The sequence below is a fragment of the Corvus cornix genome, chromosome 4 (assembly GCF_000738735.6).
Source record: "Corvus cornix cornix isolate S_Up_H32 chromosome 4, ASM73873v5, whole genome shotgun sequence".
In the NCBI taxonomy this organism is placed as follows: Eukaryota; Metazoa; Chordata; class Aves; order Passeriformes; family Corvidae; genus Corvus; species Corvus cornix.
The window spans coordinates 12,759,861-12,780,351 of NC_046334.1; the positions used below are offsets into that span (position 1 = coordinate 12,759,861).

Here is a 20,491-nt window from a genome sequence, read left to right on the forward strand (position 1 = left end):
TGAAATTCTGGAGGGCCCTGCACTTGTTTTCCTATTGCTGACAATGTACAAAGCTGTCGGGTGTTTTGAGGAAGAAAGGATCACATGATGGAGGAGAATAGATGAGAGGAATAAAATGAATATGCAAGCTAGTTTGTGGACTTTTTGATCAGCTGATTTAGTGGGGAAAAAAAAAAGCAAGCTTAAAATCATGCAGGGAAACTGCTGCCTTTCAAACTGAAGTCTTATTTTCAGACATGTTATCCATCAGCAATCAAATTTAAGTGCATGTGTTAGCCACAAACATTGTTGGCATGAATGTGCATCTGGCAAAGCAGTGTTCAAACCCCATCCTGTGTGATCAACCATGTGGCTGACTTGAACTTCAGAAGGGGATTACATCAAGCTGCAACCACTTCTGCTTCAAGAGGTAGCTGTGGGGTCTGGTTCATTTTCAGAAGCTGACATTCTACATCTGACAGTGGCAATTGGGTGCTGAGAGAAGAAACTATTATTTTAGGTAGCATTTATGTATGAAAAATTTAAATAAAAAGTGTAAGGAAGATGATGCCCACATACTGAGCTGATGGCAGTTTTACTATGGGATATTTGCACACATCTTCTTCCAGAACTGGTTAAGCATCCTTTTTGCCTATCAAAAAAACTTCTTTGCAAAAGCTGGTTGGCTAAAGTGATGACATAAAAAAGCCATGAGTTACTGCTTTCCTCTTGGGACTGAAGGCAAAGTGCCATTTTTACATGTTTAAAGGAGCATATGTTACTGCACAGATGGACAATGGTGCTGACAGATAATTATCTGCACCCATCTGCATAAATCAAGGAAAAGCTAAGACATGCTACATCTCTCTCTTAGCCCTGCAATGGAGGTTTTGCAACACATGAGTGCACTGAGCAATGATTGTAGACCAATGGCTAAATTATTCTGGGTTTGTAAGGAAATCTCATGGTATCGTGGCAACCTGGTCCCAGAGGTTAACACATCTAGTCATTTGGAAAGCATTGGGCAAGTCATTTTAGAGAGCAGGAGCTGTGTTTTGTTATCCTCAAGACCCCACATATACACCAAGGCTGTAGCTTATCTCTACTATAATTCCACTTCTCTGGAATATCTGGATATACCACGGATATCTGGACCCCTGCTTATTTTAGCCTGGTGTTTCCCCACTCTTCTCAAAAGGCAAGCACCTAAAGAATGACCCAGTGGAGATGTGGACCCTGTACACCAGGTAAATATAAGCAAGGCACGGGCTCTTTCCAGCCATGTTTTCCATGGCTTGCTTAGAAATAGCCCTTAGTCACCTATAAATCTACTACAGAAAACTCTCATCATCTCCTTTGCGAATAGGCAAAAGTTGGGCTACTAAGAAATATCTTTCGATCACCTTGCTGATGTGATTCAGTTACTCTACCTTGGAGATGGAAGTTGTGCAAAACCACTTTTATGTATGAGATGAAATGCCCTTCGCAGACTGTAACTTGAAGGGAGACTGACAATCGAAGTTGCTGTTAACAAAGCTGCCACAGGCACTGACAAAACTTTTTTGTTATTTCTTAAACCTAGCTTTATATGACATGGCTAATAATATTAGAAGGGCTTCAAGTCGCCTGATTTGTTCATGGGCAAGGGACAAAGAAATTACTCCTCTACCGTAAGCTACGTACACATTTAAAAAATTCAGATACCCTCCATGTACCCACAAGCAATTCCAATGCTGTTGGAGAGGAAGAAACTTCAAGTGCTTCCAATGAAACACGAGTGATATAAGGATCTAGCTCTGTTTTGAATTAAAATGTAGGGATTTTTTAGGAAAAACATGTATAAAGTGGCTGTAGATACATTAAGGCTAGGAACTAAATGGAACATGTTCCTTCTTTTCGCTCAGCAGAAATAAATCCTTCGGAAGACTCTGTGGTCCTTGGGTTGCTCTGTGAGTTTAAAGCTGTTCCTGGATTAGAGTATCTTCCTAGGAAATCAATGGTGTTGTGAGAGTTAGTTTATCTGCAAGAGTGAATTTAATTCCTGAGGTTTTGTGACCACTTTGTTACAAAAATGCTGTGTCTAAAAATAAATAAGGTATATGAACCACTTTACTCAGTTTACTTGCACTGGAAGCTGACCTGTGGCCCTCAGATTTTCCCTTAGTCAAGGGATAAACAAATTTAAGTTCCCAGAAAGAGCTATCTTTATCACATCTAAAATAGAGCAATGTATGGGTTTTAATTTAATCAGTAATTTCAGTCTCTCCAAGCTACCATTATGGCTTTCTGTGAAAGCTTGTAAAAATAAAAATATCTTAGACAAAAATAACATTGCCTCCTTCTAACACTGTGGAGTGTCTCAATACATATTTGGCACATTCTCTGAGGCTCTATCAACAACAATCCGAAACAGGCTGATGTAAAAGGCGAATTATAAAAGTAAGTGGTGTTTAGTGTCTGGTCCTGTCTCCTCTGAGGCTTCTGACATGCACTCAGTATAATCTACAATGCTCATAGGAAAAAATAGTGGGCATTAGAGGTTGGGCAGTGATGGGCAAGGTCAAAGTCAGTTCTGCAAAAGAAATGCATTGAATTCCTGTTCTGTTAAACTTTTTCACTCAACCTGATACCAAAGAGCAGCTTCTTCATTCTTTTTCAGATGTACTCTACAGACTACAAATTTCTTCTGCTACACAATAGTAAAATACATACATACAGGATTTATGATAGGAGACCATTTTGCAATCTCTTGGTGTGAATATGTGTAACTTCATCAAAATAAATAATGTCTATGTTATTCTCAGACATAAGTGACTTTGTTTGAAACCATCTTTCCTAAAATTGCCTTAAAGACTACATTAATACTTAAAAATATTCCTCTTCTGGGCAAACCACTGTAAAATGCACTTTTTCAGTCTGTTTGTTTAAAGTAAGACTTGCATAATGGTAACACCTCCTAACAACAAAAAGACAACTGGGGGTCTGCAGGACTGAACCAGCAGCACTGACACCACTGCGGGTGAAGCACACCATCAACATAATCCTTTTTTTTATTTTTCTTTTTTTTTTTCCTCCATCGGCACCAGATGGCAGCATTTTTCCCTCATTGAGTGTGATCTCATCCTCTCGGATTCACTCCTGGGATCATCAGGCTTTGAGGCTTTGTAAGCCACAATGACCTCAGCTGAACTGGACCTTCCCTCTCGCCACCTGCTCCTTTTTCCTACTTTTATTGAACGTGCAGAGTCACATTTAGGTGGTCTGAACACAATGCAGGCCCTCGAAGTTGTGGGTGCCTTTTGCCTGTGCACGTCTGAGAGTCCATAAAGAACCATTAGCATGCAGGCACATAAAAATGTAGACCTAGAGAATACAGCTCTGACCTCTAAATTTTCCATATCCTCTAAATATTAAGTATCATGAAGTTTATTTGATATTGTTTCTAACTACATGGTCTTCTCCATACACACACATGCACAATGTAATACTTGTTTACAAGCAAGTTTGGCATGTGTCCTTTTCTATCAATGCTTTATTCCTTGAATAATATTTCATTGTACACAAGTTATATGCTATTAGACTTGTAACCTCTGTAGCAAGAACTCTGTTCTGCACAAATAATCTGAGGCAGGGCAGGGATTTTGAGAACTAAACTGCAAGCTCTGGGTTTTTTTACAGTTACAGATGTGGCCTAAAGCTTTGTGGGCTGGGAATTCTGTTATCTCACTGTCCTCTGTTCTGCTTCTTCCCTTCATTGTCATGTTTTTGCTTTCAATGCTGCTTTGTCAGTGGTTTTGTCCTAGAAGAAAAAAAACCTCACATACTATGTCCAGCTGTAACAAACTATTCTTAAATCATCCACCTTTAAACTTGGATTCTGCAGCACTGGGATGCAAATGTTTATTTATTTGAACTATGTGACTAACATTGACAGACAGCAGAAGAAAGGCTCTTTATCCAAAGTGGGGCTGGATTGCTGGGCCCCAGTGGGTAAAGGAGGAGTAACCCTGGCTGCTGCTTGCTTTGATTGTTACTCTATCAGGTTGCTGGTGTTTCTGCTGTGGTGACTGTGTTAATGGTTTACAAATGCTATGAGCTCAGCAGTAGACTATTTGGGGATTGTATCATTTCTTAACTTCTGACAAGCAGGCCATTATTTTTCTGAAGAACATGTGACAAGGGAATTTACTTTTTTTTTTATTTTTCAAATTTCAGCCAAATTCAACATGAGTGTCACAGGACAGAGGCACTATACCCTCCACAGCCCCACCCTTCCTCTTATTTAATACCAAAAACTATCAGTAAACAAGCAAGACGAAGGGAGGGAAATGTACTTCTCAAAGGAAGTAGTAAGAATCCTGTATGATGAAAACATTAGGCTGTGTAAATTTGGGAAGCGGTGCTATTTTCTTCTGTTAAAAAAATTCTAATAACAAAGAAGGCTAAAATTCCTTCAATTTTATTTCACTTTCTTGTAGCAATTTCTTTCCCGTTCTGTATTTGGCTGTACTTTGGCATACAGTAGTATATGCAAAGAGGACAGATGTTGCTTTATGCCCAAGATTTGTGAAATAAATGCAATGGAAGTGTATGAGCATCTCACCTGAAAGCTGAGTGGCATTACACCACTGGAAGTCAAATGTGTTGGTTTTACCTTACCCTCTAATAAAGGAAGCAAAGAAATTTAAATATATCTCCACGTTTTTTAACGATTGATGCAATCCCTTGTGCACAGTTGCTTTGCAAAGTGAAAGACAGATTAACTGTAAATACTCTCTTTTGTCTAACTATAGCACTGTAATTACTATCTCACACCTTCTCTGAGAAAGAAAGACAAGCAGGTACCTGTGATGAGCTTTACGAGAGGAGAGATGCTGAGAAGGTAAAAAGGGTGTCTGGTGTCACTCAGAAAGGAACGTTACAGCTTGCCATTATTTACTTTGGAACTGTGACAACTGACCGAAAGATGGGAACCATAAATAGGAATGCAGTGAGCATTAGCTGCGCAAGAAGAAAAAAGCAGCATAACTTGGCACGCAGCAAAACGTGTATCTGGCATAGCATACAGCTGTCCCTGCAACTCCCACTGCCATCCTGGGGGATTTTGCTGATTTCCCACTACTTATAAAGAATTAGGAACAGCACCATCTCTGTTAGCTTTGATTCTCCCTCAGTAGAGCTGGCTAAGATAGGTCCTGCTAAACCTTTACCTAAGAAAGATGCAGTCTCCTCCTACACATAAATTACAGGGAGAAGATTGTTTGTTTTGTGAAGTGTAACTGCTATGTACCATTCACAGGCTGCATCTTGCACAGTAAGTGAAATAACTGTCGGAACAAGCTGATGGAACCAGTGCTTCCCTTTGCTGCCATTCAGAATGAAAACACCAAACGGGGCCAAATTCTGCCTAGTAGAGTTCATTGTGGTTTTGCTTCTAGACTGGAATGGCTGGAGGATGCACCTGTAAAAATTCAGTGCATGTTAGCTTTGAATGGACTGAGATAGAGACCTTGGTGGTTTTGTAGCAGAAACATATTTTCCACTGACTGTTACGATGCTCTGTGTCTAAAAAGTAGGCAAGAGTAAGCATTTCATTAGGAGGGGCAGAACAAGATACACATGGAATAAAATTTAAGTTTTTCTCAAGAGACACAAGAATACTAACTGTCTTACGAGCTTCTGCCACTGATCATATTACAGTTGCTGTGACAGGACTATGGCTGATATACTGTGCACGATTTCTCTCTCGGTGCCTGTTCACTGATTGTCCTGAACAGAAAAAAATACAGGTATTGCAAAGGAACAGTTGGTCCCATTCTGACCCAAACTACAGCCTGGACTGCTCTCCTGAGTTGGCTAGATGTTGCTCCTGTCCATACAGTGGATTTAGATGTCTGAAGACACCTTTAACAAGTAAAGGCAGCACTGTATTGTTAGGCAAGGATGTTACACACTTGTCCTTGCTTAGCTTGTTTTTCAGTTGGGAGAAGTAGGCTTTCTTTGTTTGAGTTATACTTTTGTCTTCAGTGAGTGCTTCTTTGGAGCTGAAGTAGAGCTAGTCTCACTCAAGACATCCACAAGTTTTTAGCAGAGTTTTTTTCCACCTGAATGGGACCAGATAATTTCCACTGCCAGCTGAACAGCAAAACATCAGCCAGAAAAAACATTAAGTGGATTTACATGTTTGATGCTAGCGGCCAGAGAAGGAAGAATGGATAAATGGTGTTTACTCCATTTGTCCTCAAGCACAACAGAGTACACAGCTTCCTTTACTAAACCCCTGTAGCACAGGCAAGAAGCGATGGTCCTGGTTCCTGGTGCTTGTGATAACTTGCCAATGAAACATAGAGGTCTCGGATGGTTTGTGCATTGTTTATTGCAGCTTTTACCCCCGCAGCCAGATTCTCCAAACTGCTATTTTGTTTTTTTCAATGAAGACTTCAGAAAGGATTTTGTAAATAAAAAAATACCCCAAGCAAAACTGCTAGAGAGCAAACGGCTGCTAGCAGCTGATTTCTTAGAGGAGGTAAGTTTATAAGTGACTGGAAAAAGGCAGAAGGTTATCTGGTCACACACGTGTGGACACACCTTTGCACTGCTCCTCAGGAGTATCCAAGTGGATGAAGCTTGCCTCGGGGCTGCAGTGACTCCCTGCACTATATGCCCAGCACATGGCTAAACCGATGTTTTGTCCTGCAGACAAGAAGGAGTCCTTCGACTGCTGGGAATTTAATTTTTGAATTTTTGAACCTTTGAATTAAGTAGGAAAAGGGTAACTATTTCTGTTTAAACACCTGGATCGTACAGACGAGATTGGTCGGCCAGCACAAGCACACAATCCTGTTTGTGGTCGCCACTAGGGATACCCAGTGGACTTTGCCTAGATGTACACTTGACAAAGAGCGAAAGGGAAAGCACCTCAAGCTCAGCTCAAGAGTGGCTTATTTGCTCCGGCATCGACCTGCATTCCCTTCCTCATCCCACATCCAGGCTCCTGCCCGGGCTTCTCCTCGCGTGTCAGCTGCTCGGGCCTGTGGCGGCGGGGATGGCGGCGGGGCAGAGGGAGAGGACGCGGGCGGTCAGCGCTAGAGGAGCGGGATTTCTGTCAGAGAACGAGGAGAAGCCAAATCCACCGCTCTAAAAAAGTAAGATAATTGCAAAAAGCCCCAGAACTAAGAAGGGGGCCCGCGGCCTGCCACGACAACCGGCTTTCCTCAGGCGGCCTCGCCGGGCCGCGGGACCGACCGCAGCCAGCCGGGAGCAGTGGGAGGAGGAGGAGGAGGAGCGGAGGGAGGAGGCAGCGCTGGCAGCCGGGCGGGGAGGGGGCACTCGGCGCCGAGGAGGAGGAGGAGGACTAAGATGGCCACCAGCCGCCGCGGGGAGCGGCCCCGCTCCCTCCGCGGCCCCCTCGGCGCGGCCCGGCCTTGATGGGGCCGGGACGACCCCGGCGCCCGGACGGTGCAGCAGCGGCGGCGGCGGCGCCTCCCGCCGGAGCCGCCCGGGGGAGCCGCCCTCCGGCCCGGCCCGCACCGCCCGGCGCGGCGCCGCGCCGCGTAAGCCCCGAGCCGAGCCCTGCTCGCGGAGAGAGCACAGCGGAGAGAGGAGAGCGAGGAGGGACGGACCGCCCGCCGGCCCTTCGCGGGCCGGCACAGCGGCACCGCCGGGACCCAGCCGCACCCCGGTGAGTGCCCGGCGGCGCTGCCCGCCGCCCCCGGGCCCCGCCGCTTTGTTGCGCGCCGGCGGGCCCGGGGACCCGGCGCCCCTCGGCCCTGCTCGGCCCGGCCGCAGGCCCCGCTCCCGGGGATGCCGGGCGGCCGGGCCGGGCTGGAGGAGGGGGCGGCGGCAGGTGCCGGGGGCGGCCGATCATTGTCACTGAGCGGGCACCCCCCTCCGGCTCTAATGCAGGGGCTGTGCCGGGGCCGCGCCGAGGAGGCCCGGGGGAAGCCCGGGGGTCGCAGCGGAACCCCGCGGGCTCTGGGCCGCTCTGGCCGCCTTTGTTGTGGCTGGGGCGGGAGGTTTTCCCGCGGGAGCCCCGGCGGGGTGCGGGAGGGGCCCGCCGGCCCCAGCCCTGGGAAGCTTGCAAGGAGTGTGAGGGTTCGTCCTGGGCCGCCGCGGGCACTGCTCACAGGCGGTGGGTCGGGTCGGCTTTTCCCCCCCGCGTTTTATTTTGATTTTTGATGCGGGTACTGATTTTGGCGGCAGCCTCGAGCTGTCGACCCCGCGGTGCGGCAGGGACGTTGAAGTTTTAGTACCCGACAGGTTTGTCCCCGGGGACAGGGGGGTTGTGGCTCCCGGAGGGTTCGGAACATGTTTTCGGGGGGATTTGTGGGGGTGCTGAGGTACCTGCTCCTTGTCTTCAGCGTGGTTTTCGCCCTGCAGTTCTGAAAGGTGATCCACGCAAATGGAGAGATTTGCATAGAGACCAGGCAGTAGTGCTGGGTGCTGAAACCCTGTGTGATGTTCACCTTGAAAGATTAGGACTGTAATTTCTAGCTGTGCCTACGTGTGCCTGCATAGGGAAACACTTAAGGAAGAAGTGCAGAGGAACTAGATGTATTTATTTTGACCTATAGTTTCATAAATGGTTTAACTGAATTTTTTTGGCTAACTAGAGTAACTTGCAAGATTCCAGTATAGACCTGTGAGTCCTAGCTTTATTTTAATGACTGAATTTTGGGTTCTTGGTAGTGTAGGTTTGTGACAAGGTCCATGTGTGTCCACATATTGGACCATGAAATTTTACTATGAAAAACAAGTGGTGGGTTTCCTGTTAAGAAAAGTAAATTTTTCTAGCGAACAGAAGTTATTTTTCTCCACTGAAGCTGTGTTGCTCCCTGATGCCTGTGCATGCTTCTGTGCCCAGTTATGGCTGTACAGATGTAGGATGTTCCTGAGCTCACAGACTCCTATGGATCCATTCAGGCTCTGCAGAGAGCCAGCTTGATTGCATCCTTGGCACATTTTGGTGACAAGCTAGCAGTATCTTGAAGTAGGCTATGTGAACAAACTGTACAGTCTGCATGAACAGACATTTCTACAGTATCTCGCTCATCCTGTGCAATCTTGGTAGACTTAACAGCATTTGAATATATGAACTTACCTGCTGTGGGAACTGGTCTGTGGCAGTAAGCCAGCCAAATCCCTTTCTTTGCTTTTAGGTTGCGGGCAGGCAGGCACTGTGTCCTGGAAATGTGTGTCCATGTTAATGTGGCTTTGTTCCTTTGCTCCATTGCCCTGGCCAAGAAATGCTGACAATCTAACTTTGGCTGCACGTTGGGACTCTGAATGGGAGTCTCCTCACTATGTGGTGTGGGTCTTTTGAGCTCAATTGGAGCCAGCTCTGGAATACTCAACACTATTGATAACAAGATGTTTTGGGTAGAAGAACCCCTCAAATATCAGTGGTGGTAGATTAGAGGGTGGTAAATGGTATCCTTCCATTTGGTATGTGTTTGCTAGGAACTGGACAAATTTCCTTGTCCAGTTTGTTGGGCAATTTTAGGCTGCTAGACTCGGAATAAAAATGCAGTGTTTTGGGTTTTGTGGTCATACTGCGTCTCTTAGCCAGCTGATTATCTCATTGAAGCAAGTTAAGCACAGTGCCGGTGTGACTTAATATCTTCAGCACCCACTTAAAAATGTATTACAACATTTCTATACCAAAGTTTAAGTAAGGGTTGGTGTGTTCAGTCAGTTGTTTGTTCCCAGTTCAGTACCTCAGGATCAGCTACTTGATAGTCCTGATACCATACAGTACTGTGGGAAAAGAATGCTTATCTTTCTGCTTCAAAATGGTAACAGAAAGATGCTAAGTAAAAAAATAATTATGGTTCTTGGTATTTTCAACCTTGAAATAACAAGGCTACATTAGCTTGTTGCATTGTGGTACAGCAGTGACAGCCGCTATGTGGCTCTGAAAACCTTGGTATTTAACTCTGGTTTAGTGGAGCTAAACTGCCAGAAGTGTTCAAGGCGAGCAGGTCTTCAGGATGTATTGATGTGTGCTGCTGTTAGAGGAATTCAGCAGTGTGTTTCACATCCACCAACCTTGCATTAACTAATTCTTAGTTTTCTGCAAGCGTTCCGTGGGATTTTTAGCATTTAGGAAACTTCTGTGGTGCTTTATGTGAAGGGAATGGGAGTGAGTGTGGGCAGATGTTCTGCTTGCCCTTTGAAATGCTCAGGACTGTCATGAGATTGTTTGGAAACTTTGGGGTTGGAACATGGTGTTTCACTTCCCAAATGTTGATATTAACTGTTTCGTGACTGGGTTCTGGGCATTCACTTGAGTTTCTGAAGATGTGCTAAACTGAAAAATGTAAAGAGAAGCCAGTGGTTCCCTCTCGGGTGGTTAAATTGCCAAAGGACAAATCTGTTCATGTTAATTAGCAGTTTCGTTCATGTTTGTAAGTGATTTTAAGCCCCTATTGCAAAATAGTGGAAATACTGTTTCAGCAGTGGCCTTTGACTTGCAGGACTTCCTGCCATGAGGAAGTCTTGTGTCATTTGTCCAAAATAAACAGATTTTGAAGAGTGCAGATAAAGTATGCTTTGAGAAACTGTATATCTAAATCACAATTTACTCCCTGTTGCTTGCTTGCCTTTCTGATAATTAGTACCATGGAAATCTATTCTTATGACGTGTTCCTAGAATGTAACTTGCATTTGTAATGGGAAATAGAATTTTCTGTTGGTCCACAGTACAATTTCTGATATGTGTGTAGGTGGAAAACAAATTATTTCTTCATGGCTTTAATACAGAATCTTTTAACTTCACTGGTTTCCTTCTCGATTCTTTTTTGATGCTGGTGGTGTTGCTGATTGCAATAGTGCACTACTCAAAGTACCTAAATTGTGACAAATACTTAACAGTATGAGTTTCTTTGAGGTATTTGCAATGCTGATTGTTTTAAAAAGTACTTTTTTTGTTACTTATCTGTCCTAAGTGATCAACAGCTTGAATCTTTAAACCTTCATGCACCCTTCAGTGTAGAAGGACCGAGGTGCATGGATGTAAGATTGTCACATCTCCTAGAACAGCTCTCTTTAACTTTGTAATTTGGTTTACGCTTTTCATTTTGTAATAACAGGAGCTATACAAGAGTGAAACTGTTTATCTTCTGTTGGAGACTTTGCATCCTGCTGCTGGGCTGTTCATACCTTGTTCAGGCTGGGTAGGAGAAAACAGGACATAATTATAAGGTCCCTGTGCACGTTTTGTTTTAAGCTGCTGTCCCACAGACAGTATAGAAAGTGTTGCCATATCCTTTTGTTGGGTACAAAATCCTGCTGGCAGGATGTAACATTTTAACTGAAGTCATTGGTAGGGAGGTGAGAGCAGCTTCTTGGCTCAGGTGAGAGCACTGCAAGCAGGACTGAGTATGTGTTAGTGGTGATCCAGCCTTGAGAGCATCTGTTTGGCAAGCAACCCATGATTCTTGAGGCAGTAGTGCAGGCTTTGGCTTTTTGGTCACATCCCCTGTTCTTCTTGATATTACAGGTAAGTGTGTACAGCACCTTGCTGGTACAGACAGGGATTTGGTGACTGCTCTGAGGACTGGATGGCAACATCTGGCTGAAGAGGCCATGGCATGGTCTCTGGTGTCACTGTTGGAGGAACTTCCTTACACCTGCTAAGAGCTCTTGGCTGGTATAGAGGCTTTCAAAACAAGTGTGAAGTGCAGCTTTGTCCAGTCCAAAGAAGGAAGAATAGGTCTTGTTCTTTTTCTATTTGCTTTGCTCTAAGTATGTAGGAGGTTTTTTTTTTTTTCCTTTCCTTTAGGGCTTTTGTGAGTGTAGATGACCTACATCTTTTGTTTTTTTCCCATGAACAGCTTTGGGGTAAAATTTTCTGATTTTTGTTCTGTGTGGAAATGTGTAATTGACATGGTTTTTGACAGTTGTGCTGATGTTTTTGAAATTTTGAATGACAGCAGGGAATATTTTTGGCTTTTTTTTATGGTGTAATTTGTTATTTTTCTTTTTTCTCTCTCTACCTGTTGAGCAAAGCTGTGATAGTGGAAGTAAACTGTCTGTACTGGGGTTTGGGGGAAAAAAAGTTTGGTGTTTCTTTGGCATTACTTTAGTGAAAGCTACATGCCATCTTTTGGGACCTTTCATTTGAGGGAAGAGGGTTTTGACTGCCTGGCTGGTTTTGGTGTTTCATCACTACCCTGTGATGGATTTCTGCCTGTCTTAAGCATGTGACTTGTAAGGCTTCTCACATATCGCAGAATAGGAACAGATTTGCAGAACTTGCACATGTAAAAAAATACCTTCTGAAATTTCAAATGCAGTAGAGCAGTGTTGTGCTAGGAAAGAGGGAATTGTGTGGGAGCAATAACAATAATGAATGTTGAATGGTATGAAGGCAGGTGGCTTCTCATTTCTGGGCAAATTTTAAGAAATGTTGGTGAAAGGTAAGATGGATGCATCTAAATTATAACAATCAGATATGCATTAATAGAATGTTTAGTTCTTACACCTTCACAAATACTATTATTTCCATGTCATGCATTTTTATTATAATATTACATGGAAAAAGCTTTTATCAGGTTGGCTAACTTAATGTACAGACAATAATAAATTTGAAAACACATGGAATAAGTGGATTTTCCAGGTGGCTTATTTCATCCCTTTTTCTCTTGCTCTACAGAAATTTTTTGTTGCACTGGAAGCATGTAAGAGATAAATTCCTGCTTTTTCAGGCTGGGTGGGTATTTATCGGTTACATGGGTAACTTAAGCTTCTTTTTCCAGTTCTAAGACATCTACCTTAGAGAATTCAGACCCTTTTAACTATAAAGCTGGTCCCTCTGTTGAATCATCTATTTTCTTACTAATGGTGTGACGGTTTTGGTTTTGAATGTGCATTTGAGGATTTGTAGTGAAGGATTTCAGAGCTAAGGGGGAGTTACCAAAATTGATCCTTATCTTAAACAAGCTATATCAAATAAGCAAATGGGAAAAAAACCCCAGACCTTCAGAGCTGACAATTTGGTAGTGCTAAGATAGACACATGGCTAGAAAGAGAAGATACTCCTACATGTTCTTAGGTGTTTTGGGCTTTTTTAGGGTCTTTCAATTTTGGAACGTGATGACTTCAGTGAGAATGTGGATCAGTAGCTCTTGAGAAAAATGTACATCTGGCTTTCTATTTCACTGCAGCTTTTGTCAGAATTATCACCATGCATTGGGTAGGAGAGAGTAGCTCTACCTAGTGCTACTTTTCTCAGTATCATTCTGCCAGGTGGAACGTGGGTGCAAGTGTACCACGTTTTATATTCTTATATTACCAGATGATTTATTATTTTCAAATGAAGACATGGTAAAAATCTCAGTGTTGTCCAAAGCAGGATGGTTTCATATGTGTGAAGTAATAGATGATGGGATGTTGCTTCAGAAAGTGGAATGTATTTGAATGCCATGGTAATAAATAGTGTTGCTTCTTATCCCTGGTTCTTGCTGAGAACCAAAATCTGAGCTCACAGACGGACTGTAACAGGAAGAGGGGGTTTATACAGCAGGAACTTCCTACAGTTTGTGTTTGGTTATTTGGCACTGTAAGCATATCCTTTTTTTGTATAATTTGAGATAAGGTAATAGAAGGAGAAATTGCAGGGCTAGGCAAATGCTTAGGGTATCCAAGAAGGTATGCTGTTTAAAGGATACACAGGGATAAAACATGCCAAAATATCAACTTGGCTTGGTAATAAAACTTTCTAAAGACTTTCCAAGTGCTTGGATGATGGACAATCCTAAAAGGGAGAAAGACTATTCAGAATGCCTTAGGTAAAGATCCCTGGGAAGGTTAATCAGATGTAAGTGCACTTGGCATAATAAGCCTCAGCTTTTGTCTGAGGTTTATTAGACCGGTGGGGAGTATGGGCCTGTGGGTTGTTCATAGTAGGAGAGCTGTTCCTAGCGACAGCTTGTTTTTATGATACAGAGGGATCAGTGGCAGTACCAGTTCACATGATTCCTGCAGCCAAAGTGTGCAGAGCAGGGGGCAAACAATGCATGGAAGTGAGCTCAGAAATTATACTTAAATTTGGGGGGGAAAAACCCAAAAAACAAACAGAAAAACACCTCCAAAAAGCCCCAACAAAAAACCCTAAACCAACAAAAAAATCGAACTGAGCAGTTGCCTGAAGACAACCAAAGGAGTAATGGGAACCAAGAGACCGGAATTCACCATGTTCGTAGCTTCAGAGTGCCCTTGATGGTCTTAGGATTTGGTTCTGCATTTGTGTGCTTGCCAAGGCCTATTTACTTCTAATGGGGTTTTATGGAGGTCCTTGGGTCTTCAAGTGAGAGCCAGGGACGAGATTGAGGCCTTGGTTTGTATTTGCATGAGTGCACAGAGTACAGAATGTATCACATGGCAGAATGACAGACAAAACAGGTAAAGAGTGCAGTTCGTAATGTAAAAAATGCCTTTTGATGTTCTCAGAGTTGAAATGTCATGGTGTAGGCCCTCAGTTGTGAGATTGGCTTGAGTTATGGCTTTTAAAGCAGTGAAAGCACAAACTAAGTTGATTTCTTTTTTGATTTTGAGCCTTGATCATGCAGTTGTCATTTTCTTCCCACAACTGTGAGGGTTACATCATCTTTGGAATCTTCACATGGCAGAATGCTCTGGGCTGGAGTGCCACAGGTATGATGAGATTGAGAAAGCTGGGATCAGAGCTGGTAATATTCTTGTCATCACTGGTTTCCTGTCTGATAAAGTGACTGAAGAGGAGTGAAATTTATTTTATTTGGGAGTTTCTTTATACTTGCAGAAGAAAGGATGCCTCTCTGAACAGGCAGAAGTAAACATTCTTTATAATTTTATTAGCAGTCATGTGGAATAGGCACAGAAACGGTTTTGGTATTGCATCACAAGTTAAATACTAATACTCGAGTCAGCAGTTGAGCAGTGAGCCACAGTACAAATGTAAAAACAAAGTCTGTGTGGATATGATCTAAGAGAATGCTAATTTGCTTGTTAATTAGGTTTGCAAAAGTTTCTTTTTAACAGTTCTGATCAGTGAGCCTAAGCTAGTGATGAATACGTAATTTAGGTTTTGAGTGGGTCATGAAGTAACCAAGGGAGTATCTTTTCAAGCTTTTCATTATTAGAGTGTGTAAAGGCACCGTAGCAACATGTCTTAGTTCGACTGTAGCAATTTCTGGAGACAGAAATATTTTGCTTTCATTTCTTTCCCGCAACATAGCCATGTTCCCAGCAGTGTTGGATCAGGATAGGAGAGACCATGGCTTCCTTGCTGTCTGTTGAAAGCCCTTGCAGTTTGACTGGTGATGTTTTTGTACAGACAGGACTCTGGATGTGCTGTATAAGTAGCAGGATTTTTTTTTTTTTCTTAATTACTTGTACAGTCTTGGGGTTTATCCCAAGGCAGCAACCCAGCCCCGTGTAGCGACTCACTCATTCCCCCTGCACCAGGAATGGGGAGGGAATCAGAAGAGTAAAAGCTGGAAAATCCATGGGCTGAGATAAAAGACAGTTTTACAGGGAAAGCAAAGCCACGCACACAAGCAAAGTGAAACAAAGAATGAATTCCCTGCTTCCCACGGGCAGGCAGGTGCTCAGCCTTCTCCAGGAGAGCAGGGCCCTATCATGGATAATGGTTTCTTGGGAAGACAAACACCATCACTCCAAATGTCTCCCCCTTCCTCCTTCTTCCCCTCTGCTTTATATCCTGAGCATGATGTCACATGGTCTGGAATATCCCTTTGGTCAGCTGGGGTCACCTGTCAGTGCTGTGTCTCCTCCCACCCTCCCAGGCACCCTCAGCTTCCTTGCTGTCATGGCCAGTACAAAAAAGCAGAAAAGGCCTTGGCTCTGTGTGAGCCCTGCTCAGCAATAACAAAAACATCTCTGTATTATCAACCCTGAGTTCAGCACAAATCCAAAACACAGCCCCATACCAGTCACTGTGAATAAAATTAACTCTACCCCAGCCGAAATCAGCACATACAGTTTCCTGGTGTGAATCAGGATAGCCTACTGATCAGTTAAACCCTTAAAGTTATAACCTGTTTTTATTTCAGTAAAGCACATATGTATATATTATGTGCTTCAAATACAGATGATGATATGAATGTTTAGGTTTTTGTTGGTTTGTGTTAGTTTGTGGGGTTTTTTTTTTTTTTTCCTTTTTAATAAAAGGAAGCAGAGAAGGTGTGTGTAGTGGAAATAATGTACTCGGAAACATCTTTTTAGTCTAGCTATGTGTCTTTCCATTGTGATCTTTCTTTATAGAAGGAGATCAATATAGTTGGTGTTTTTCTGAAGTAGCTCAGATTGAGCAGAGAATATACAAAGGTGAGGATTTAGGTTCCTCTTGCACAGACAGAATAAATTTAAAAGATGAAAACTCTCCTCCTCTTTCCTGTCTGTTCCTCTTTTCCATCATCCTTTGCAGAATGAAGCTGAACTTGCCACCTGAGTATGGATGAACATTTCAAATGAAAACATAATAGCACAAAGTATGAGAATAAGCTTATTTAAATAGTTTAGGAAAAGAAAAGGATACCGTAATTAGTAGATGTTCATATTGTGTGGAATTCAGCTTGGAATTGTCTTGTTGCATTACGCTGAGGGTTGTGGTGCTGAGGTGGAAATCCCTAGACCTGCTTGTTGTTTGCCTTTGTAATACTCCTCACAATGAGTAGGAAAGTGGAACACCTCAAGCACTGCAGGGTCATAGTAAATTGAAATAAATTTTCTTGACTTGGGTTCAACAGACTGACTGCTGTGTCTCAGAAGGACTCATCTTAAAGTTTAAGTTCACAGTTTGAACAGTTTGAACACACCAGACAAATTTTGGTTGGAAGGGACATGTGTAATTGTGCTTGAAGTTTGACATTTGCAGAGGTTGGGAACATGGTGTTTAGAGGCTGAACTTTTTACGGAAAGAGGTAAGGGTATGGACAAGCTTTTTGTATGCTTTAAACAGCTAATGAAAACATGTTAATCTTTCATGTCCACTGTGGAGCCCAGTGGCAGATAGGCAGAGAGTGATTTCTTTTTCTCTTTTTTTCATGTGATAGTGAAGGTAGTAAGATAATTTTTAATGTGGTAAGCTATGAAAGTACTGGATATTTTACTGTAACTGGTTTTTTTCACTGTTGGGCTTATAACTTCTCTGTTGCTTAGACTTCTGTGTTTGCTCTTGGAGTGGTAGGCAGCAGTGATGTGCCAGCAGCTGTGAGGTCCTGGCAGTGGCTGAGGTAAACCTTGTTGGAAAGTTAGCACAGCTTGCAGAGGGCTCTTACCTCTACCCAGGAGAAAACAAGCTGCTTTTGTGAATTTAAATAAATTAATCATAAACAAGTGCCCTTCAACCCTTTTACTTGGCTTAGGGTGGATGTTCAAGGAAATGAGCCTGCACCACACAGGTGGAGAAGGACAGGAGCTTAATCAGGAGCACCCTGACTTGTCTGAAAGTTTACTATTAACTTGGAACATGGAAAGAGCATTGGTCAGAAGTCACACTTTCTTGTTAAAGTATTAAATAATTTTGGATTAAAAGTCTCTGAACAACCCATGTTTTTAAAAGAATTGCATTGTTTGGGGTTAATGAATGATCTTGATATTTAAAGAAGAAAAGTAGGTGCACAGTGTTGTATTTTCTTACTAAAGTGGGAAGACTCTCCTTGGGTAGTTTTCTGTATAAATGTTTCAGGAAGATAGCTTTGTCTATGTGAATGGAAAATGGAGGCCTCATGAAGACTTCTATTTTTTTCTATGTTATTTTCTCTTTCATTTAAGTATTGCTGTTATTTTTCAGTCTGGACAAGAGGTATTTGTCTGCAGGTATCTCGAATTTTGTAGAATTCTTTTCACCTTCTTTTTAATTACTGCTTATATGGCAATGTTCAGTTTGCCAGTTAACACGCAAAAATCTACCAATAAAAAGTAAAACCAGCAAAATAGGTCCCTTTCCCTCTTCCCCCAGTTTCTTCATTAACAACATAAAAGTAGGAGAAGAAAAAACCTGGTCAGGCAAACACAACATGAGGATTTTGTTTTGACCAGTTTACTGTGACTCTTTGGGTTAAAAATGAGTTTTGTGTTGCCTTCCAGCTCTCTCCTCGGGTACTGTTAGAATATTGCTTAGGCTGAGCTGTTTGGAGTGTATGTGCTTACAGATACTGCATTAATACTGTTCCTTATTCCTCTCTTGGAGAAAGATCATGGCGTTCTCACCCTCCCTTTCTTTTTCTCATTGCTATTCTTAAGTATTTTGATGTTAGTTTATACCATTTGTAACGAGTACCCCTGAGATGGGATTCCTCTAAGGCCTCACAGAGAATGGTGAACAGGTCTGGAAGGAGGACGGCAAAACTTCATCATGAGCTGAAGGCTTGTACTAAGTATGTAGGCTTGTACTACTGTCTCCAAATTTCTACCTCTTACTAGGTTACTCTTATTTTCTACTGTTTGTTTTGAAGTGTCATGTTGATTCATCTTGAAGAATAGCCAGCCCAGAAATTTTATTTCAATAAAAAGGCATGGAAGAAGAGGAGGAGAGGAAGAGAAAAGGATGGAGAATATGGGTGTTCCAGAGCAATAGCTGAAAAACGTGTGTACTGAAGCAGTATAATTACAGTGCTTGACATCTTTTCACTCTATGTGGTGTCCTTTCTTAGTTAAAAACAACTGCCTTTTGAAGAATCTGTTGCTTCAGTGGTGATGATCGACTTTGGATGACTGTAATGTTTTTTGCAGTAAGAAATGATTGTCCATCTAAGCAGTGCTGCATTGGTTGAAACGTCTTTTATTTCAATGGGCGTGTCTCTTTTAAAAAGATGTTCTGTGTAATTAATGGCTGTGAGTTAAGGGGGAGTCTTACGTGGTTAATAATCTGTTCTCCTGGTCAGTTACCACTCCTAGGAGGTTTTGTTTTCATACTGAAAGTGAGTTTTCTCACCTTCCAGTACATGTTGTAATGCCTTTATCTGCTTGGTCCAAGAACTCTGAGCTGTGTAAGTACGATCTGCATGCAGAAATGACAACGCAGGCTCTTTTTAACTTTATCTTGACCTTCAATAATAAATTTAGCTTTCAGTAATAAAATATATTTAAGTGTTGGTAGTCATTATTTGTATTCTGGTTGCTCTCTTGAGCTATAAGAGGACTGACCTTTAGATGTCTCAGAGTAGTCTGTTGGTGTGCTGGTTTATGGAGTAATATTTCTTGCCTGCTTTGAAAACCTTCCCTCCTCCCCCAATTCAGAGATGCCTCCTGCTGCATCCTAGGGTCATGTAACTCATGTTGCCATGGGCTTGCTGGTTGTTCTTTTGGGATTTGTGTTCTGTGTGCACGGATCCCTTCTTCCCACTCTGGTTTCTAGGCACATAGCCATGCATTTCGAGGTACTAAAATGGGTGTCATTGGAAGGTGCCCTATCTGCAAAGAGATCCAAATAATTGTATCCAAATAATTGGTTAGTAATTACCACCTACTCCCCCTGTGTGCTCATCCAGGTGCATGAATTACTGACTTCTATTTCTTGCATTAGGTGGTGTACCTTTAATGTGATTAAAGGGAGGTTGCTGAGCTGAAGGTATCAGTTTAATGATGCTGAGCAGCACGTGCCAGCTCTGGTAGTGAATGAGTATCTTCATGTGAAGATACCATGTTTATCTCAAAATGATCAGTTTAATAATGCCGGTGAGATAGCAAATATAAATGTCTTTGAGAAAGATGTCTGGCAAATCTGAACTGATATAGCTTGTCTAAATAACATTACCGTAGTCACAATTCAGTTTCAAAATGGTAGAAATTTCATTACTCAACCCAGCAGGTGAGGGCTTGGAGGGAGTTGGGTTTTTGTGTCTGTTTGTTTGGTTTGTGGGGTTTTGGTGTTGTTTTGATGTTTCTTGTGGTGGTGTGTTTTGTTTTGTTGTTATCAGTGTGTGTTTATTTGTTTTAATTTCCCCCCAATAGTTTAAGCACATCAGATGATTTCAAAATATGAGGTCCTCCCAGTACTAAACCAGGGAGTGCTTTGTTTCTTTCTGGCTTCCAGCATGCTGGTTATGTTGTCAACTGGGCAGGGAGATGGAAGTGGAGACAAAGCAGTGCCATTTGTGCCACAGTAGTTCTTGGAAGACAGTTTCTCTTCTGAACTATCTTTATAGATCTGCAAGCTTAAGAAAACTGTGTTGCAGTTGTTATGCAAGACTCTTTTTCTCTTCATCTTTCAGTTTAGGAAATAGTACCAGTCAGTCTCACTTGGACATAGGCAGAGATTTGTCCCTGCTTTTTAATAGGATGAGAAAGTTTGGTAAATTTAAGAGGGAATATTGTTTACTCTTCAGTCATCCTGGGTGTTTATTTGTACTCTTTGTTGCCTTCCTCCTTCCTGTCGCTGGTTAGTGACCCTTTGTCACCAGTCCCTGTTGGGCACCTCTTGCTGGATGGTGGGATTCTCCCTTTGGGCTGATAGGGGAAGAGGTGCTCTCTGAGTGTACACTTTACATTATCCACGTGGCTATAG

General features: G+C 42.6%; 1 protein-coding gene across 9 annotated transcripts in view; it reads left to right on the top strand.

The window, feature by feature from the left end:
- The first annotated feature begins 7,103 nt into the window (after positions 1-7,103).
- WDFY3 (WD repeat and FYVE domain containing 3) overlaps positions 7,104-20,491 on the top strand; it is a 154,456-nt gene continuing 141,068 nt past the window's right edge. For 7 of the 9 annotated variants that reach the window (XM_039551154.1, XM_039551158.1, XM_039551156.1 and 4 more), the window contains exon 1: positions 7,511-7,660. The gene's annotated coding sequence lies outside the window, so the exon portion shown is untranslated. Of the gene's footprint in view, positions 7,125-7,510; positions 7,661-20,491 lie in introns of those variants that run through there. The other 2 variants (XM_039551162.1, XM_039551161.1) reach the window with 2 other exon arrangements.